The sequence below is a fragment of the Pristiophorus japonicus genome, chromosome 31 (genome assembly GCF_044704955.1).
Source record: "Pristiophorus japonicus isolate sPriJap1 chromosome 31, sPriJap1.hap1, whole genome shotgun sequence".
Lineage (NCBI taxonomy): Eukaryota > Metazoa > Chordata > Chondrichthyes > Pristiophoridae > Pristiophorus > Pristiophorus japonicus.
Genome location: NC_092007.1, coordinates 1,635,234 through 1,652,602, shown reverse-complemented (window position 1 = coordinate 1,652,602; position 17,369 = coordinate 1,635,234). Strand labels below are relative to the sequence as shown.

General features: G+C 44.5%; 1 protein-coding gene across 1 annotated transcript in view; it reads right to left on the bottom strand.

Annotated features, from left to right (window-relative positions):
* The window catches only part of LOC139240295 (multiple epidermal growth factor-like domains protein 8), a 185,787-nt gene that overhangs the window by 51,752 nt on the left and 116,666 nt on the right, over window positions 1–17,369 (bottom strand). The window lies entirely within an intron of this gene.

Sequence of the window (17,369 nt, the reverse complement as noted above, 5' to 3'; positions counted from 1 at the left end):
TACACACACACACACACAGATATTGGTCCATCGCTGATCTCACACACACACAGAAATTGATCCATCGCTGATCACACACACACACACACACACAGATATTGGTCCATCGCTGATCTTACACACACACACACAGATATTGGTCCATCGCTGATCACACACACAGATATTGATCCATCGCTGATCACACACACACACAGATATTGTTCCATCGCTGATCACACACACAGATATTGATCCATCACTGATCACACACACAGATATTGGTCCATCGCTGATCACACACACACACACACACACACAGATATTGATCCATCGCTGATCACACACACACACACACACACACACACAGATATTGGTCCATCGCTGATCTTACACACACACAGATATTGTTCCATCGCTGATCACACACACAGATATTGGTCCATCGCTGATCACACACACACACACAGATATTGGTCCATCGCTGATCACACACACACACAGATATTGATCCATCACTGATCACACACACACACACAGATATTGGTCCATTGCTGATCACACACACACAGATATTGATCCATCACTGATCACACACACAGATATATATTGGTCCATCGCTGATCAACACACACAGATATTGGTCCATCGCTGATCACACACACACACACACAGATATTGGTCCATCACTGATCTCACACACACACACACACACTGATATTGGTCCATCGCTGATCAACACACACACAGATATTGGTCCATCGCTGATCACACACACACACACAGATATTGGTCCATCGCTGATCACACACACACACACACACACAGATATTGGTCCATCGCTGATCACACACACACACAGATATTGGTCCAGCGCTGATCACACACACACACAGATATAGGTCTATAGCTGATCACACACACACACAGATACAGGTCTATCACTGATCACACACACACACAGATATAGGTCTATCGCTGAAAATGTATTTTTATCTAAGCTGATACCATACGGTATTTGTGTGCCTTTTGATTAAAATGGAGTCCTGGCCCTTCCAGAACTTTCTGCATTTTAGCAGCCAGCTTATTATGAACAGCTAAACCTGCTGTTAGATGGCTGATGGTTATCAGACAGCTAGGAGACAAGTCATGCTGAGACAAGTAACCCCCATGGTGCTCTCCTATTGTCTACACTACAGGAGTTCCATGTCACCCCACCCTTATCTTCTAGCCATTATCTCATTCCTATACCTCATCCATTTGAAGCAAACAGGTAAACTGACCAGGAAATTGGATAATCCTGATACAATACAAGACAGGTGATAGCCCATTACCTATGACTCATGGAGTAATGGCCGTTTGGCTTTCTGATAACCCTGACAAAAGGGAATATCTTGACACCATTTCAGTACCAGGATATAGTAATTAACTCTTTATCTGTATTCACTGACTGTGAGACAGAGCAATACACAGGGAGAGGCCAGAACTTGGGTTTTACTGTATAAATATCTTGTGAAGCTGTACCATTGGGGAGGTTTCATTTTGCCCTTGACTGGGTGAAACCTACCCCTTGCGAGCAAGTAAATTAAAAGGGAAACTTCCATCGGAGCTGTAAGTGTCGGAGTCATTCTTTTCTGAGGTCGAGATTTCGACAGTTATTGGAGGTTCCGCCGAGATGCATACTCTCTGTTCTGTGAGTAAAACGGGTACAGGCATAGTGCCTCTCCAGTGAAAGGCTTCGGTGGCCAAACAAGGTGAGCCTTTGCTCACAAGAGGTTTCTTCACTGTTGAATCGCAGATGTAATCTGTTGTCCACAGCTGAGGTACTGCATCTACAAGACTCGGCATTTAAAAGTTAAAGGTATTTTTTTTATAACCATTTCTTTCTCAGCTCGCCAGCAGAAGAGAACAGGTTCTGGAAAAAACCTCGAGACAGCCCGGGGAAGGTTTCAGTAGGTAAGGAAGCGCTAGTCGATCGAAAAGGGTTCCAGGTTCTTATGTGATAAGATTTTTATTGTTTTTAATTCGGAAGGGGTTCTTATGTGATAAGACTATTAAAAGAAAAGAAAAAAAGAAAGCGCTAATAATCGATCGAAGGTTCTTATGTGATAAGATTTTTATTGTTTTTAATTCGGAAGGGGTTCTTATGTGACAAGACTATTAAAAAAAAAAAGAGCGCAATCGATCAAAGAGTTTGGGTACGGAACCTTAAGTTTTATCAGCTGTTATTAGGATAAGTTAAGGACTCGGTCTGTAGTGGCGTACAACGCAGACTGAGAATTTGTTTAGAGGTTATGATTTGTGTACTCACGGGAATATTGTTTGTTGTCCTTGTATTACTGTTGGTTGCAATACCTTTGTGAGTCATTGCCATTAGAGAAACGGGAAGAGTCACTAGGGAAAATTGTGATTCGAAAAAAAAAAAACCACAAGGATTGATTAAGAAAAGAAACAGTAACTGATTGATCAACTACGGTTGGTTCGTGCCAACATATCTCACACACCCAGACTGAGCCCGAATTAAGAGCCTTTTCAGGCCACGTAACGGCCAGGAGAAGTGGGCGTAGAGAACTCGGTTGGCCGAAAGGATTGTGAGATCAGAAACTGTGGGAAAATCTTAATCATCCAGAATGGGTGCCGGAGCAAGTTAAAACACCACAAAAGGCACACCAGCCTATGTCATGCTCCAGAATTGTGGTCAGTCTTCAATTGACCAAAGAAACAAAAACCAGTAAAGTGGACTAAGAGTGAAAACAGGCCATTTCCACCCGATGGTTCATTTAATTTAGAGAGAACAACTTGTCTCCAGGAGTGTCTTATAAACAGAGATCCAAAAAAAAAAGGAAAGTAATAGAAAAGGCCTGGGTTCCGATTCTTCAAGCCCATGTAAACTTAACAGAGGAAGTAAATCAAATGTAAAAAAAAAAAGAGAACCTGATAGTGACTTATGAAAAAAAAATGAAGCTAGTAAAAGAAAAAAGCTTTATTGAATGGAGAGAGACTTGTGAATGTCTTGTCTTTGAATGAGAGTGCTTCTGTCTTTTTTCCTTGTGTCTGGAAACCTGTTTGGAAAAGTTGTGGAGCTGCCTGTTTGTTTTAGCTCCGCCCACTTTTTCAAACAAAGTGAAGTTTTTTAACCCTTCATAGTGTTGTCCTGTATGTGGGAAGTTTAGGACATTTTAAGTTAGAAGCGCAGGTGTGGATTTATTCGGATGAGAGGTTACGGAGCTAGGAAATGCACAAAGGATGGGTTTGTTGAGACATGGTCCCGGTGGTTAAAAGTTGTAATGCTTTTTTTTTTAAAAAGCCTTTGTGGGTCTCTCGAGGTGCAGGCTGGGGGAGTACACTCTCATTGTCCTTGGTGTAAAATCTTGGTACAAAAGCTTCTAACTCAGTAGGGGGAAATTTTTTTGGATAAAGAGTGGCAGTACAATAATTGAATTGGGATTTTGAGATATTTCAGGTGATCTCCTTGATCAACATTTTGAGTGTATTGGAAAAATCTTGGGTTTGGAGGCCTTTTAATAAGATTAGAAAACAAGTACTTTACATTCTGTGATCTGTGAATCACTATAAGCATAAATGAGAAGTCCGTGTAACACACAGATTTGTCCAGTTCAGAAGCCCACACAAATGGAGGTTTGTCCATGACCTACGAGCTGTGAATGAATCTACTATATTCTCACAATGCTTAAAGGATGTGGAATGAAGTATCCCGGAATGCTTTCCAGAACCTTAAGCAGTCCCTCACTTCAGCACCAGCCTTGGGATTACCAGATTACACTAAGCTATTCAACTTATTTGTGCATCACAAGTCGGGTTTTGCACAATCTGTTTTGACTCAGTTACATGGGGACAGGCATTTCAGTACCCAACTAGACCCAGTGGCACGCGGACTATCGGGATGTCTTCCTTCGTTGGCAGCAGCTTATTATGCTATGCAACAGGCTCAGACAATCAAAAATGCAGAACAAGTGGAAAATCTCCTGCGAGCCATTTAATGCCCCTTAAAACTTGCCATTATCAAATGCCAAGCACATACAGGCCAGTCGAATGAGGTGGCACTTGGGAATGCCAGAGCTGATAATGCAGCTAAGTCAGCAGCTCTGTCGAAAGGGGGGATGCAGGTGTCATTGTTCCCACTGAGGAAAAATAATTGCTCAGACCTGCCACCCACTATTAATGACGTGCTGGCCTTTCAGACACAGGCCAGTACGGAGGAGGAGACAGACCCACCACCCACTATTAATGACGTGCTGGCCTTTCAGACACAGGCCAGTACGGAGGAGGTGGTGACCTGGACGAAGGATCAATGTTATAAAAATCCAGAAAGAATATGGGTTCACCATGACGGCCGCGTGGTGGCCCCTAGATCCTTACTTCCATGGATTGCCCGATGTGTTCATACATTCACACATGCAGGCAAAGGGGGATTGGCAGATTATATTTTGGCAACTTGGTATGCACCAGGTATTTCGGCAATTGCAAAACAAATCTGTGAAAATTGTGTTACCTGTCAGACAATGAATCCGGGTAAGACGGAAAAAGTAGAATCTGCCTCCCACCCAAATCCAGTCGGGCCTTTTGTACATTTACAAATGGATTTTATTGAATTACTTATGTGTATGGGATTCAAGTATGTATTAGTTATTGTAGATGTGTTCTCTAGATGGATTGAAGCCTTTCCATGTAAAAAGGCCGATGCCACTACTGTTGCTAAATGTTTGTTAAAAGAAATTGTACCGCGCTTCGGAATCCCTGCTAAGCTTTCTAGTGATAATGGGTCACATTTCACGGGAACTGTTATAAGAGAAATGTGTAAAGCTTTACAGATTAATCAACGTTTTCATTGCAGTTATCATCCACAATCAGCTGGACTTGTTGAAAGATATAATGGAATGCTTAAAAATAAGCTGGCAAAACTATGCAATGACACTGGACTGAAATGGACAGAACTGCTGCCCTTAGCTTTGATGGTAATGCGATCTTCAACCAACAGAACAACAGGCCTGTCACCGCATGAGATAGTTATGGGACGTCCCCAACGACTACCTTTTACAGCACCATTTACTGCAAAACAGATGGACATCCACAAAATGGAGGAAAATATGTTGAATTATTGTATTGCACTAACCAAATGTATTTCCAGCTTTCATTCACAGGTAAAGGAAGCCCAAGTCAAGCCAGCGGAAGGGAAGTGTCATAACCTGGAGCCAGGGGAATTCGTTTACATCAAGATTTTTAAAAAGGAAAAGCAGTCTACAGCCAAGATTCGAAGGACCATACCAGGTCTTGCTGGCGACCAATACTGCAATCAAGGTAAAGGAAAGACCAACATGGATCCACGCATCCCATTGCAAACGGGCACCCGACCAGGAGGAAGGGACGAAGGAATCAGAGGAACAGAAAAAGGAAGACTGAATAAGGAACTGTATGGACTATGGGGACTGATGGTGCTGGGATTGACAGGGTTTTACTTCACATTATTGATTACACCAGGGGTACAGACCCACCACCGAAGGGAATTGCACGTAAACGTATTTATGGCTCTGAGTCATAGGTATGCTCAAGAAAGAAACTTGTCGAGTTGCTGGATATGTTCCCATGTACCTGTCCACTCCAGGGGGGGTATTCCCCTGAGATCTGTCCCCTTTAACGAATCAGAAATGGTAGAATGGTTGACAGTGCAAAACAGGACAAAACTAACTAAGGGGCCAGAAACAAAGGAGCAAACAGAATGGAGGTCGGCAGGGTATAAACTTACAGCCTTCCAGGGATGGTACCAGCCCAATTATGATAATAACCATCAGCCTCCCTTCCTAAGCATTACTCCCAGAATAGGAAATCCTGAGGGTATAATATGCCTAGTGAGTAATGAAACTAAAAGAAATGGAAATGGAGAGACTGTACAAGATCAGAATGGATTGAGTTGTCCTTGTGAAGGACAAAATGGGGGAATGTGGAAATGTATTTTTATCTAAGCTGATACCATACGGTATTTGTGTGCCTTTTGATTAAAATGGAGTCCTGGCCCTTCCAGAACTTTCTGCATTTTAGCAGCCAGCTAAACCTGCTGTTAGATGGCTGATGGTTATCAGACAGCTAGGAGACAAGTTATGCTGAGACAAGTAACCCCCATGGTGCTCTCCTATTGTCTACACTACAGGAGTTCCATGTCACCCCACCCTTATCTTCTAGCCATTATCTCTTTCCTTTACCTCATCCATTTGAAGCAAACAGGTAAACTGACCAGGAAATTGGATAATCCTGATACAATACAAGACAGGTGATAGCCCATGGAGTAATGGCCGTTTGGCTTTCTGATAACCCTGACAAAAGGGAATATCTTGACACCATTTCAGTACCAGGATATAGTAATTAACTCTTTATCTGTATTCACTGACTGTGAGACAGAGCAATACACAGGGAGAGGCCAGAACTTGGGTTTTACTGTATAAATATCTTGTGAAGCTGTACCATTGCGGAGGTTTCACTTGGCCCTTGACTGAGTGAAACCTACCCCTTGCGAGCAAGTAAATTAAAAGGGAAACTTCCATCGGAGCTGTAAGTGTCGGAGTCATTCTTTTCTGAGGTCGAGATTTCGACAGCTGATCACACACACACACAGATATAGGTCTATAGCTGATCACACACACACACAGATACAGGTCTATCACTGATCACACACACACACAGATATAGGTCTATCGCTGATCACACACACAGATATAGGTCTTGCGCTGATCACACACACACACAGATATTGGTCCATCGCTGATCAACACACACACAGATATTGGTCCATCGCTGATCACACACACACACACTGATATTGGTCCATCGCTGATCAACACACACACAGATATTGGTCCATCGCTGATCACACACACACACAGATATTGGTCCATCGCTGATCACACACACACACAGATATTGGTCCATCGCTGATCACACACACACACACACACAAACACACACAGATATTGGTCCATCGCTGATCACACACACACACTGATATTGGTCCATCGCTGATCAACACACACAGATATTGGTCCATCGCTGATCACACACACACACACACAGATACAGGTCTATCGCTGATCAACACACACACAGATATTGGTCCATCGCTGATCACACACACACACACACACACACACACACACAGGTCCATCGCTGAACAACACACACACAGATATTAGTCCATCACTGATCACACACACACACACACACACACAGATATTGCTCCATCGCTGATCACACACACAGATCTATATTGGTGCATCGCTGATCACACACACGGATATTGATCCATCACTGATCACGCACACACACACACACACACACACAGATATTCGTCCATCGCTGATCTCACACACACAGATATTGATCCATCGCTGATCACACACACACACACAGATATTGGTCCATCGCTGATCACACACACACACACACACACACACACACAGATATTGGTCCATCGCTGATCACACACACACACAGATATTGGTCCATCGCTGATCACACACACACACACAGATATTGGTCCATCGCTGATCACACACACACACAGATATTGGTCCATCGCTGATCTCACACACACACACAGATATTGATCCATCGCTGATCACACACACACACACACACAGATATTGATCCATCGCTGATCTCACACACACACACACAGATATTGGTCCATTGATCAGACACACAGACATTGATCCATCGCTGATCACACACACACACACACACACACAGATATTGATCCATCGCTGATCACACACACACACACAGATATTGGTCCATCGCTGATCACACACACACACACACACAGATATTGGTCCATCGCTGATCACACACACACAGAGATATTGGTCCATCGCTGATCACACACACACACGCAGATATAGGTCTTGCGCTGATCACACACACACACAGATATAGGTCCATCGCTGATCACACACACACAGATATCGGTCCATCGCTGATCACACACACAACACAGATATTGGTCCATCGCTGATCAACACACACGCACACACAGATATTGGTCCATCGCTGATCACACACACACACACACAGATATTGGTCCATCGCTGATCACACACACACACACACACACACAGATACAGGTCTATCGCTGATCACACACACACACACAGATATTGGTCCATCACTGATCACACACACACACACACACACACACACTGATATTGGTCCATCGCTGATCAACACACACACAGATATTGGTCCATCGCTGATCACACACACATAGATATTGGTCCATCGCTGATCAACACACACACAGATATTGGTCCATCGCTGATCACACACACACACAGATATTGATCCATCGCTGATCACACACACACACACACACACACAGATATTGGTCCATCGCTGATCACACACACACAGATATTCATCCTTCACTGATCACACACACACACAGATATTGATCCATCGCTGATCACAAATACACACACACACACACACACACACACACACAGATATTGGTCCATCGCTGATCATACACACACACACAGATATTGGTCCATCGCTGATCACACACACAGATATATATTGGTCCATCGCTGATCACACACACAGATATTGATCCATCACTGATCACACATACACACACACACACACAGATATTGATCCATCGCTGATCACACACACACACAGATATTGGTCCATCGCTGATCAACACACACACACAGATATTGGTCCATCGCTGATCAACACACACACACACAGATATTGGTCCATTGCTGATCTCACACACACACACAGATATTGATCCATCGCTGATCACACACACACACAGATATTGGTCCATCGCTGATCACACACACACACACACACAGATATTGGTCCATCGCTGATCACACACACAGATATTGATCCATCACTGAGCACACACACAGACATTGATCCATCACTGATCACACACACACACACACAGATATTGGTCCATCGCTGATCACACACACACAGATATTGATCCATCACTGATCACACACACACACACACACACACACACACAGATATTGATCCATCGCTGATCACACACACACACACACACACAGATATTGATCCATCGCTGATCACACACACACACACACACAGATATTGGTCCATTGCTGATCTCACACACACACACAGATATTGATCCATCGCTGATCACACACACACAGATATTGGTCCATCGCTGATCACACACACAGATATTGATCCATCAATGATCACACACACAGACATTGATCCATCGCTGATCACACACACACACAGATATTGGTCCATCGCTGATCACACACACAGACATTGATCCATCGCTGATCACACACACACACACACAGATATTGGTCCATCGCTGATCACACACACACATATATATTGGTCCATCGCTGATCACACACACAGATATTGATCCATCACTGATCACACACACACACAGATATTGATCCATCGCTGATCACACACACACACAGTTATATTGATCCATCGCTGATCACACACACACACACACACACACACACACACACACACACACACACACACAGATATTGGTCCATCGCTGATCACACACACACAGATATTGATCCATCACTGATCACACACACGCACACACAGATATTGGTCCATCACTGATCACACACACACAGATATTGGTCCATCGCTGATCAACACACACACAGATATTGGTCCATCGCTGATCACACACACACACACTGATATTGGTCCATCGCTGATCACACACACACACACAGATATTGGTCAATCGCTGATCAACACACACGCACACACAGATATTGGTCCATCGCTGATCACACACACACACACACACAGATACAGGTCTATCGCTGATCACACACACACACACAGATATTGGTCCATCGCTGATCTCACACACACACAGATACAGGTCTATCACTGATCACACACACACACACAGATATAGGTCCATCGCTGATCACACACACACACGCAGATATAGGTCTTGCGCTGATCACACACACACACACACACACAGATATAGGTCTTTCGCTGATCACACACACACACAGAAATAGGTCCATCGCTGATCACACACACACACACAGATATTGGTCCATCGCTGATCAACACACACACAGATATTGGTCCATCGCTGATCACACACACACACACTGATATTGGTCCATCGCTGATCAACACACACACACAGATATTGGTCCATCGCTGATCACACATACACACACAGATATTGGTCCATCGCTGATCAACGCACACACACAGATATTGGTCCATCGCTGATCACACACACACACACAGATATTGGTCCATCGCTGATCACACACACACACACACACACACAGATATTGGTCCATCGCTGATCACACACACACACACAGATACAGGTCTATCGCTGATCACACACACACACACACACAGATATTGGTCCATCACTGATCACACACACACACACACACACACTGATATTGGTCCATCGCTGATCAACACACACAGATATTGGTCCATCGCTGATCACACACACACACAGATACAGGTCTATCGCTGATCAACACACACACAGATATTGGTCCATCGCTGATCACACACACAGATATTGATCCATCACTGATCACACACACACACACAGATATTGATCCATCGCTGATCACACACACACACACACACAGATATTGGTCCATCGCTGATCACACACACACACAGATATTGATCCATCGCTGATCACACACACACACACACAGATATTGGTCCATTGCTGATCTCACACACACACACAGATATTGATCCATCGCTGATCACACACACACACACACACAGATATTGGTCCATCGCTGATCACACACACACACACAGATATTGGTCCATCGCTGATCACACACACACAGATATTGGTCCATCGCTGATCACACACACAGATATTGATCCATCGCTGATCACACACACAGATATTGATCCATCAATGATCACACACACAGACATTGATCCATCGCTGATCACACACACACACACACACACACAGATATTGGTCCATCGCTGATCACACACACAGATATATATTGGTCCATCGCTGATCACACACACAGATATTGATCCAGCACTGATCACACACACACACACAGATATTGATCCATCACTGATCCCACACACAGATATTGGTCCATCACTGATCACACACACACACACACACACACACACACACACACACAGATATTGGTCCATCGCTGATCACACACACAGAGATATTGATCCATCACTGATCACACACACGCACACACAGATATTGGTCCATCACTGATCACACACACACAGATATTGGTCCATCGCTGATCACACACACATACACACACACAGATACAGGTCTATCGCTGATCACACACACACACACAGATATTGGTCCATCGCTGATCACACACACACACAGATATTGGTCCATCGCTGATCACACACACACAGATATTGATCCTTCACTGATCACACACACACACAGATATTGATCCATCGCTGATCACAATTACACACACACACACACACACACACACACACACACACACACACACAGATATTGGTCCATCGCTGATCACACACACACACACAGATATTGGTCCATCGCTGATCACACACACAGATATATATTGGTCCATCGCTGATCACACACACAGATATTGATCCATCACTGATCACACACACACACACACACACAGATATTGATCCATCGCTGATCACACACACACACACAGATATTGGTCCATCGCTGATCACACACACACACACAGATATTGGTCCATCGCTGATCAACACACACACACACAGATATTGGTCCATCGCTGATCACACACACACACACAGATATTGGTCCATTGCTGATCTCACACACACACACAGATATTAATCCATCGCTGATCACACACACAGATATTGATCCATCGCTGATCACACACACACACACACACACACTGATATTGGTCCATCGCTGATCACACACACACAGATATTGGTCCATCGCTGATCACACACACACAGATATTGGTCCATCGCTGATCAACACACACACACAGATATTGGTCCATCGCTGCTCACACACACACACACACACAGATATTGGTCCATCGCTGATCACACACACACACACACACACACACACAGATATTGGTCCATCGCTGATCACACACACACACAGATATTGGTCCATCGCTGATCACACACACACACACAGATATTGGTCCATCGCTGATCACACACACACACAGATATTGGTCCATCGCTGATCTCACACACACACACAGATATTGATCCATCGCTGATCACACACACACACACACAGATATTGATCCATCGCTGATCTCACACACACACACACAGATATTGGTCCATTGATCACACACACAGACATTGATCCATCGCTGATCACACACACACACACACACACACACAGATATTGATCCATCGCTGATCACACACACACACACAGATATTGGTCCATCGCTGATCACACACACACACACACACAGATATTGGTCCATCGCTGATCACACACACACAGAGATATTGGTCCATCGCTGATCACACACACACACGCAGATATAGGTCTTGCGCTGATCACACACACACACACACACAGATACAGGTCTTTCGCTGATCACACACACACACAGATATAGGTCCATCGCTGATCACACACACACAGATATCGGTCCATCGCTGATCACACACACAACACAGATATTGGTCCATCGCTGATCAACACACACGCACACACAGATATTGGTCCATCGCTGATCACACACACACACACACAGATATTGGTCCATCGCTGATCACACACACACACACACACACACAGATACAGGTCTATCGCTGATCACACACACAGATATTGGTCCATCACTGATCACACACACACACACACACACACACACTGATATTGGTCCATCGCTGATCAACACACACACAGATATTGGTCCATCGCTGATCACACACACATAGATATTGGTCCATCGCTGATCAACACACACACAGATATTGGTCCATCGCTGATCACACACACACACACACAGATATTGATCCATCGCTGATCACACACACACACACTGATATTGGTCCATCGCTGATCAACACACACACAGATATTGGTCCATCGCTGATCACACACACACACACTGATATTGGTCCATCGCTGATCAACACACACACACAGATATTGGTCCATCGCTGATCACACATACACACACAGATATTGGTCCATCGCTGATCAACACACACAGATATTGGTCCATCGCTGATCACACACACAGATATTGATCCATCAATGATCACACACACAGACATTGATCCATCGCTGATCACACACACACACAGATATTGGTCCATCGCTGATCACACACACAGACATTGATCCATCGCTGATCACACACACACACACACAGATATTGGTCCATCGCTGATCACACACACACATATATATTGGTCCATCGCTGATCACACACACAGATATTGATCCATCACTGATCACACACACACACAGATATTGATCCATCGCTGATCACACACACACACAGTTATATTGATCCATCGCTGATCACACACACACACACACACACACACACACACACACAGATATTGGTCCATCGCTGATCACACACACACAGATATTGATCCATCACTGATCACACACACGCACACACAGATATTGGTCCATCACTGATCACACACACACAGATATTGGTCCATCGCTGATCAACACACACACAGATATTGGTCCATCGCTGATCACACACACACACACTGATATTGGTCCATCGCTGATCACACACACACACACAGATATTGGTCAATCGCTGATCAACACACACGCACACACAGATATTGGTCCATCGCTGATCACACACACACACACAGATATTGGTCAATCGCTGATCAACACACACGCACACACAGATATTGGTCCATCGCTGATCACACACACACACAGAAATAGGTCCATCGCTGATCACACACACACACACAGATATTGGTCCATCGCTGATCAACACACACACAGATATTGGTCCATCGCTGATCACACACACACACACTGATATTGGTCCATCGCTGATCAACACACACACACAGATATTGGTCCATCGCTGATCACACATACACACACAGATATTGGTCCATCGCTGATCAACGCACACACACAGATATTGGTCCATCGCTGATCACACACACACACACAGATATTGGTCCATCGCTGATCACACACACACACAGATATTGGTCCATCGCTGATCACACACACACACACAGATACAGGTCTATCGCTGATCACACACACACACACACACACAGATATTGGTCCATCACTGATCACACACACACACACACACACACTGATATTGGTCCATCGCTGATCAACACACACAGATATTGGTCCATCGCTGATCACACACACACACAGATACAGGTCTATCGCTGATCAACACACACACAGATATTGGTCCATCGCTGATCACACACACAGATATTGATCCATCACTGATCACACACACACACACAGATATTGATCCATCGCTGATCACACACACACACACACACAGATATTGGTCCATCGCTGATCACACACACACACAGATATTGATCCATCGCTGATCACACACACACACACACAGATATTGGTCCATTGCTGATCTCACACACACACACAGATATTGATCCATCGCTGATCACACACACACACACACACAGATATTGGTCCATCGCTGATCACACACACACACACAGATATTGGTCCATCGCTGATCACACACACACAGATATTGGTCCATCGCTGATCACACACACAGATATTGATCCATCGCTGATCACACACACAGATATTGATCCATCAATGATCACACACACAGACATTGATCCATCGCTGATCACACACACACACACACACACACAGATATTGGTCCATCGCTGATCACACACACAGATATATATTGGTCCATCGCTGATCACACACACAGATATTGATCCATCACTGATCACACACACACACACAGATATTGATCCATCACTGATCCCACACACAGATATTGGTCCATCACTGATCACACACACACACACACACACACACACACACACACACACACAGATATTGGTCCATCGCTGATCACACACACAGAGATATTGATCCATCACTGATCACACACACGCACACACAGATATTGGTCCATCACTGATCACACACACACAGATATTGGTCCATCGCTGATCACACACACATACACACACACAGATACAGGTCTATCGCTGATCACACACACACACACAGATATTGGTCCATCGCTGATCACACACACACACAGATATTGGTCCATCGCTGATCACACACACACAGATATTGATCCTTCACTGATCACACACACACACAGATATTGATCCATCGCTGATCACAATTACACACACACACACACACACACACACACACACAGATATTGGTCCATCGCTGATCACACACACACACACAGATATTGGTCCATCGCTGATCACACACACAGATATATATTGGTCCATCGCTGATCACACACACAGATATTGATCCATCACTGATCACACACACACACACACACACACAGATATTGATCCATCGCTGATCACACACACACACACAGATATTGGTCCATCGCTGATCACACACACACACACAGATATTGGTCCATCGCTGATCAACACACACACACACAGATATTGGTCCATCGCTGATCACACACACACACACAGATATTGGTCCATTGCTGATCTCACACACACACACAGATATTAATCCATCGCTGATCACACACACAGATATTGATCCATCGCTGATCACACACACACACACACACACACTGATATTGGTCCATCGCTGATCACACACACACAGATATTGGTCCATCGCTGATCACACACACACAGATATTGGTCCATCGCTGATCAACACACACACACAGATATTGGTCCATCGCTGCTCACACACACACACACACACAGATATTGGTCCATCGCTGATCACACACACACACACACACACACACACACAGATATTGGTCCATCGCTGATCACACACACACACAGATATTGGTCCATCGCTGATCACACACACACACACAGATATTGGTCCATCGCTGATCACACACACACACAGATATTGGTCCATCGCTGATCTCACACACACACACAGATATTGATCCATCGCTGATCACACACACACACACACAGATATTGATCCATCGCTGATCTCACACACACACACACAGATATTGGTCCATTGATCACACACACAGACATTGATCCATCGCTGATCACACACACACACACACACACACAGATATTGATCCATCGCTGATCACACACACACACACAGATATTGGTCCATCGCTGATCACACACACACACACAGATATTGGTCCATCGCTGATCACACACACACAGAGATATTGGTCCATCGCTGATCACACACACACACGCAGATATAGGTCTTGCGCTGATCACACACACACACACACACAGATACAGGTCTTTCGCTGATCACACACACACACAGATATAGGTCCATCGCTGATCACACACACACAGATATCGGTCCATCGCTGATCACACACACAACACAGATATTGGTCCATCGCTGATCAACACACACGCACACACAGATATTGGTCCATCGCTGATCACACACACACACACACAGATATTGGTCCATCGCTGATCACACACACACACACACACACACAGATACAGGTCTATCGCTGATCACACACACACACACAGATATTGGTCCATCACTGATCACACACACACACACACACACACACTGATATTGGTCCATCGCTGATCAACACACACACAGATATTGGTCCATCGCTGATCACACACACATAGATATTGGTCCATCGCTGATCAACACACACACAGATATTGGTCCATCGCTGATCACACACACACACACACAGATATTGATCCATCGCTGATCACACACACACACACACACACACACACAGATATTGGTCCATCGCTGATCACACACACACAGATATTGATCCTTCACTGATCACACACACACACAGATATTGATCCATCGCTGATCACAAATACACACACACACACACACACACACACACACACAGATATTGGTCCATCGCTGATCATACACACACACACAGATATTGGTCCATCGCTGATCACACACACAGATATATATTGGTCCATCGCTGATCACACACACAGATATTGATCCATCACTGATCACACATACACACACACACACACAGATATTGATCCATCGCTGATCACACACACACACAGATATTGGTCCATCGCTGATCAACACACACACACACACAGATATTGGTCCATCGCTGATCAACACACAC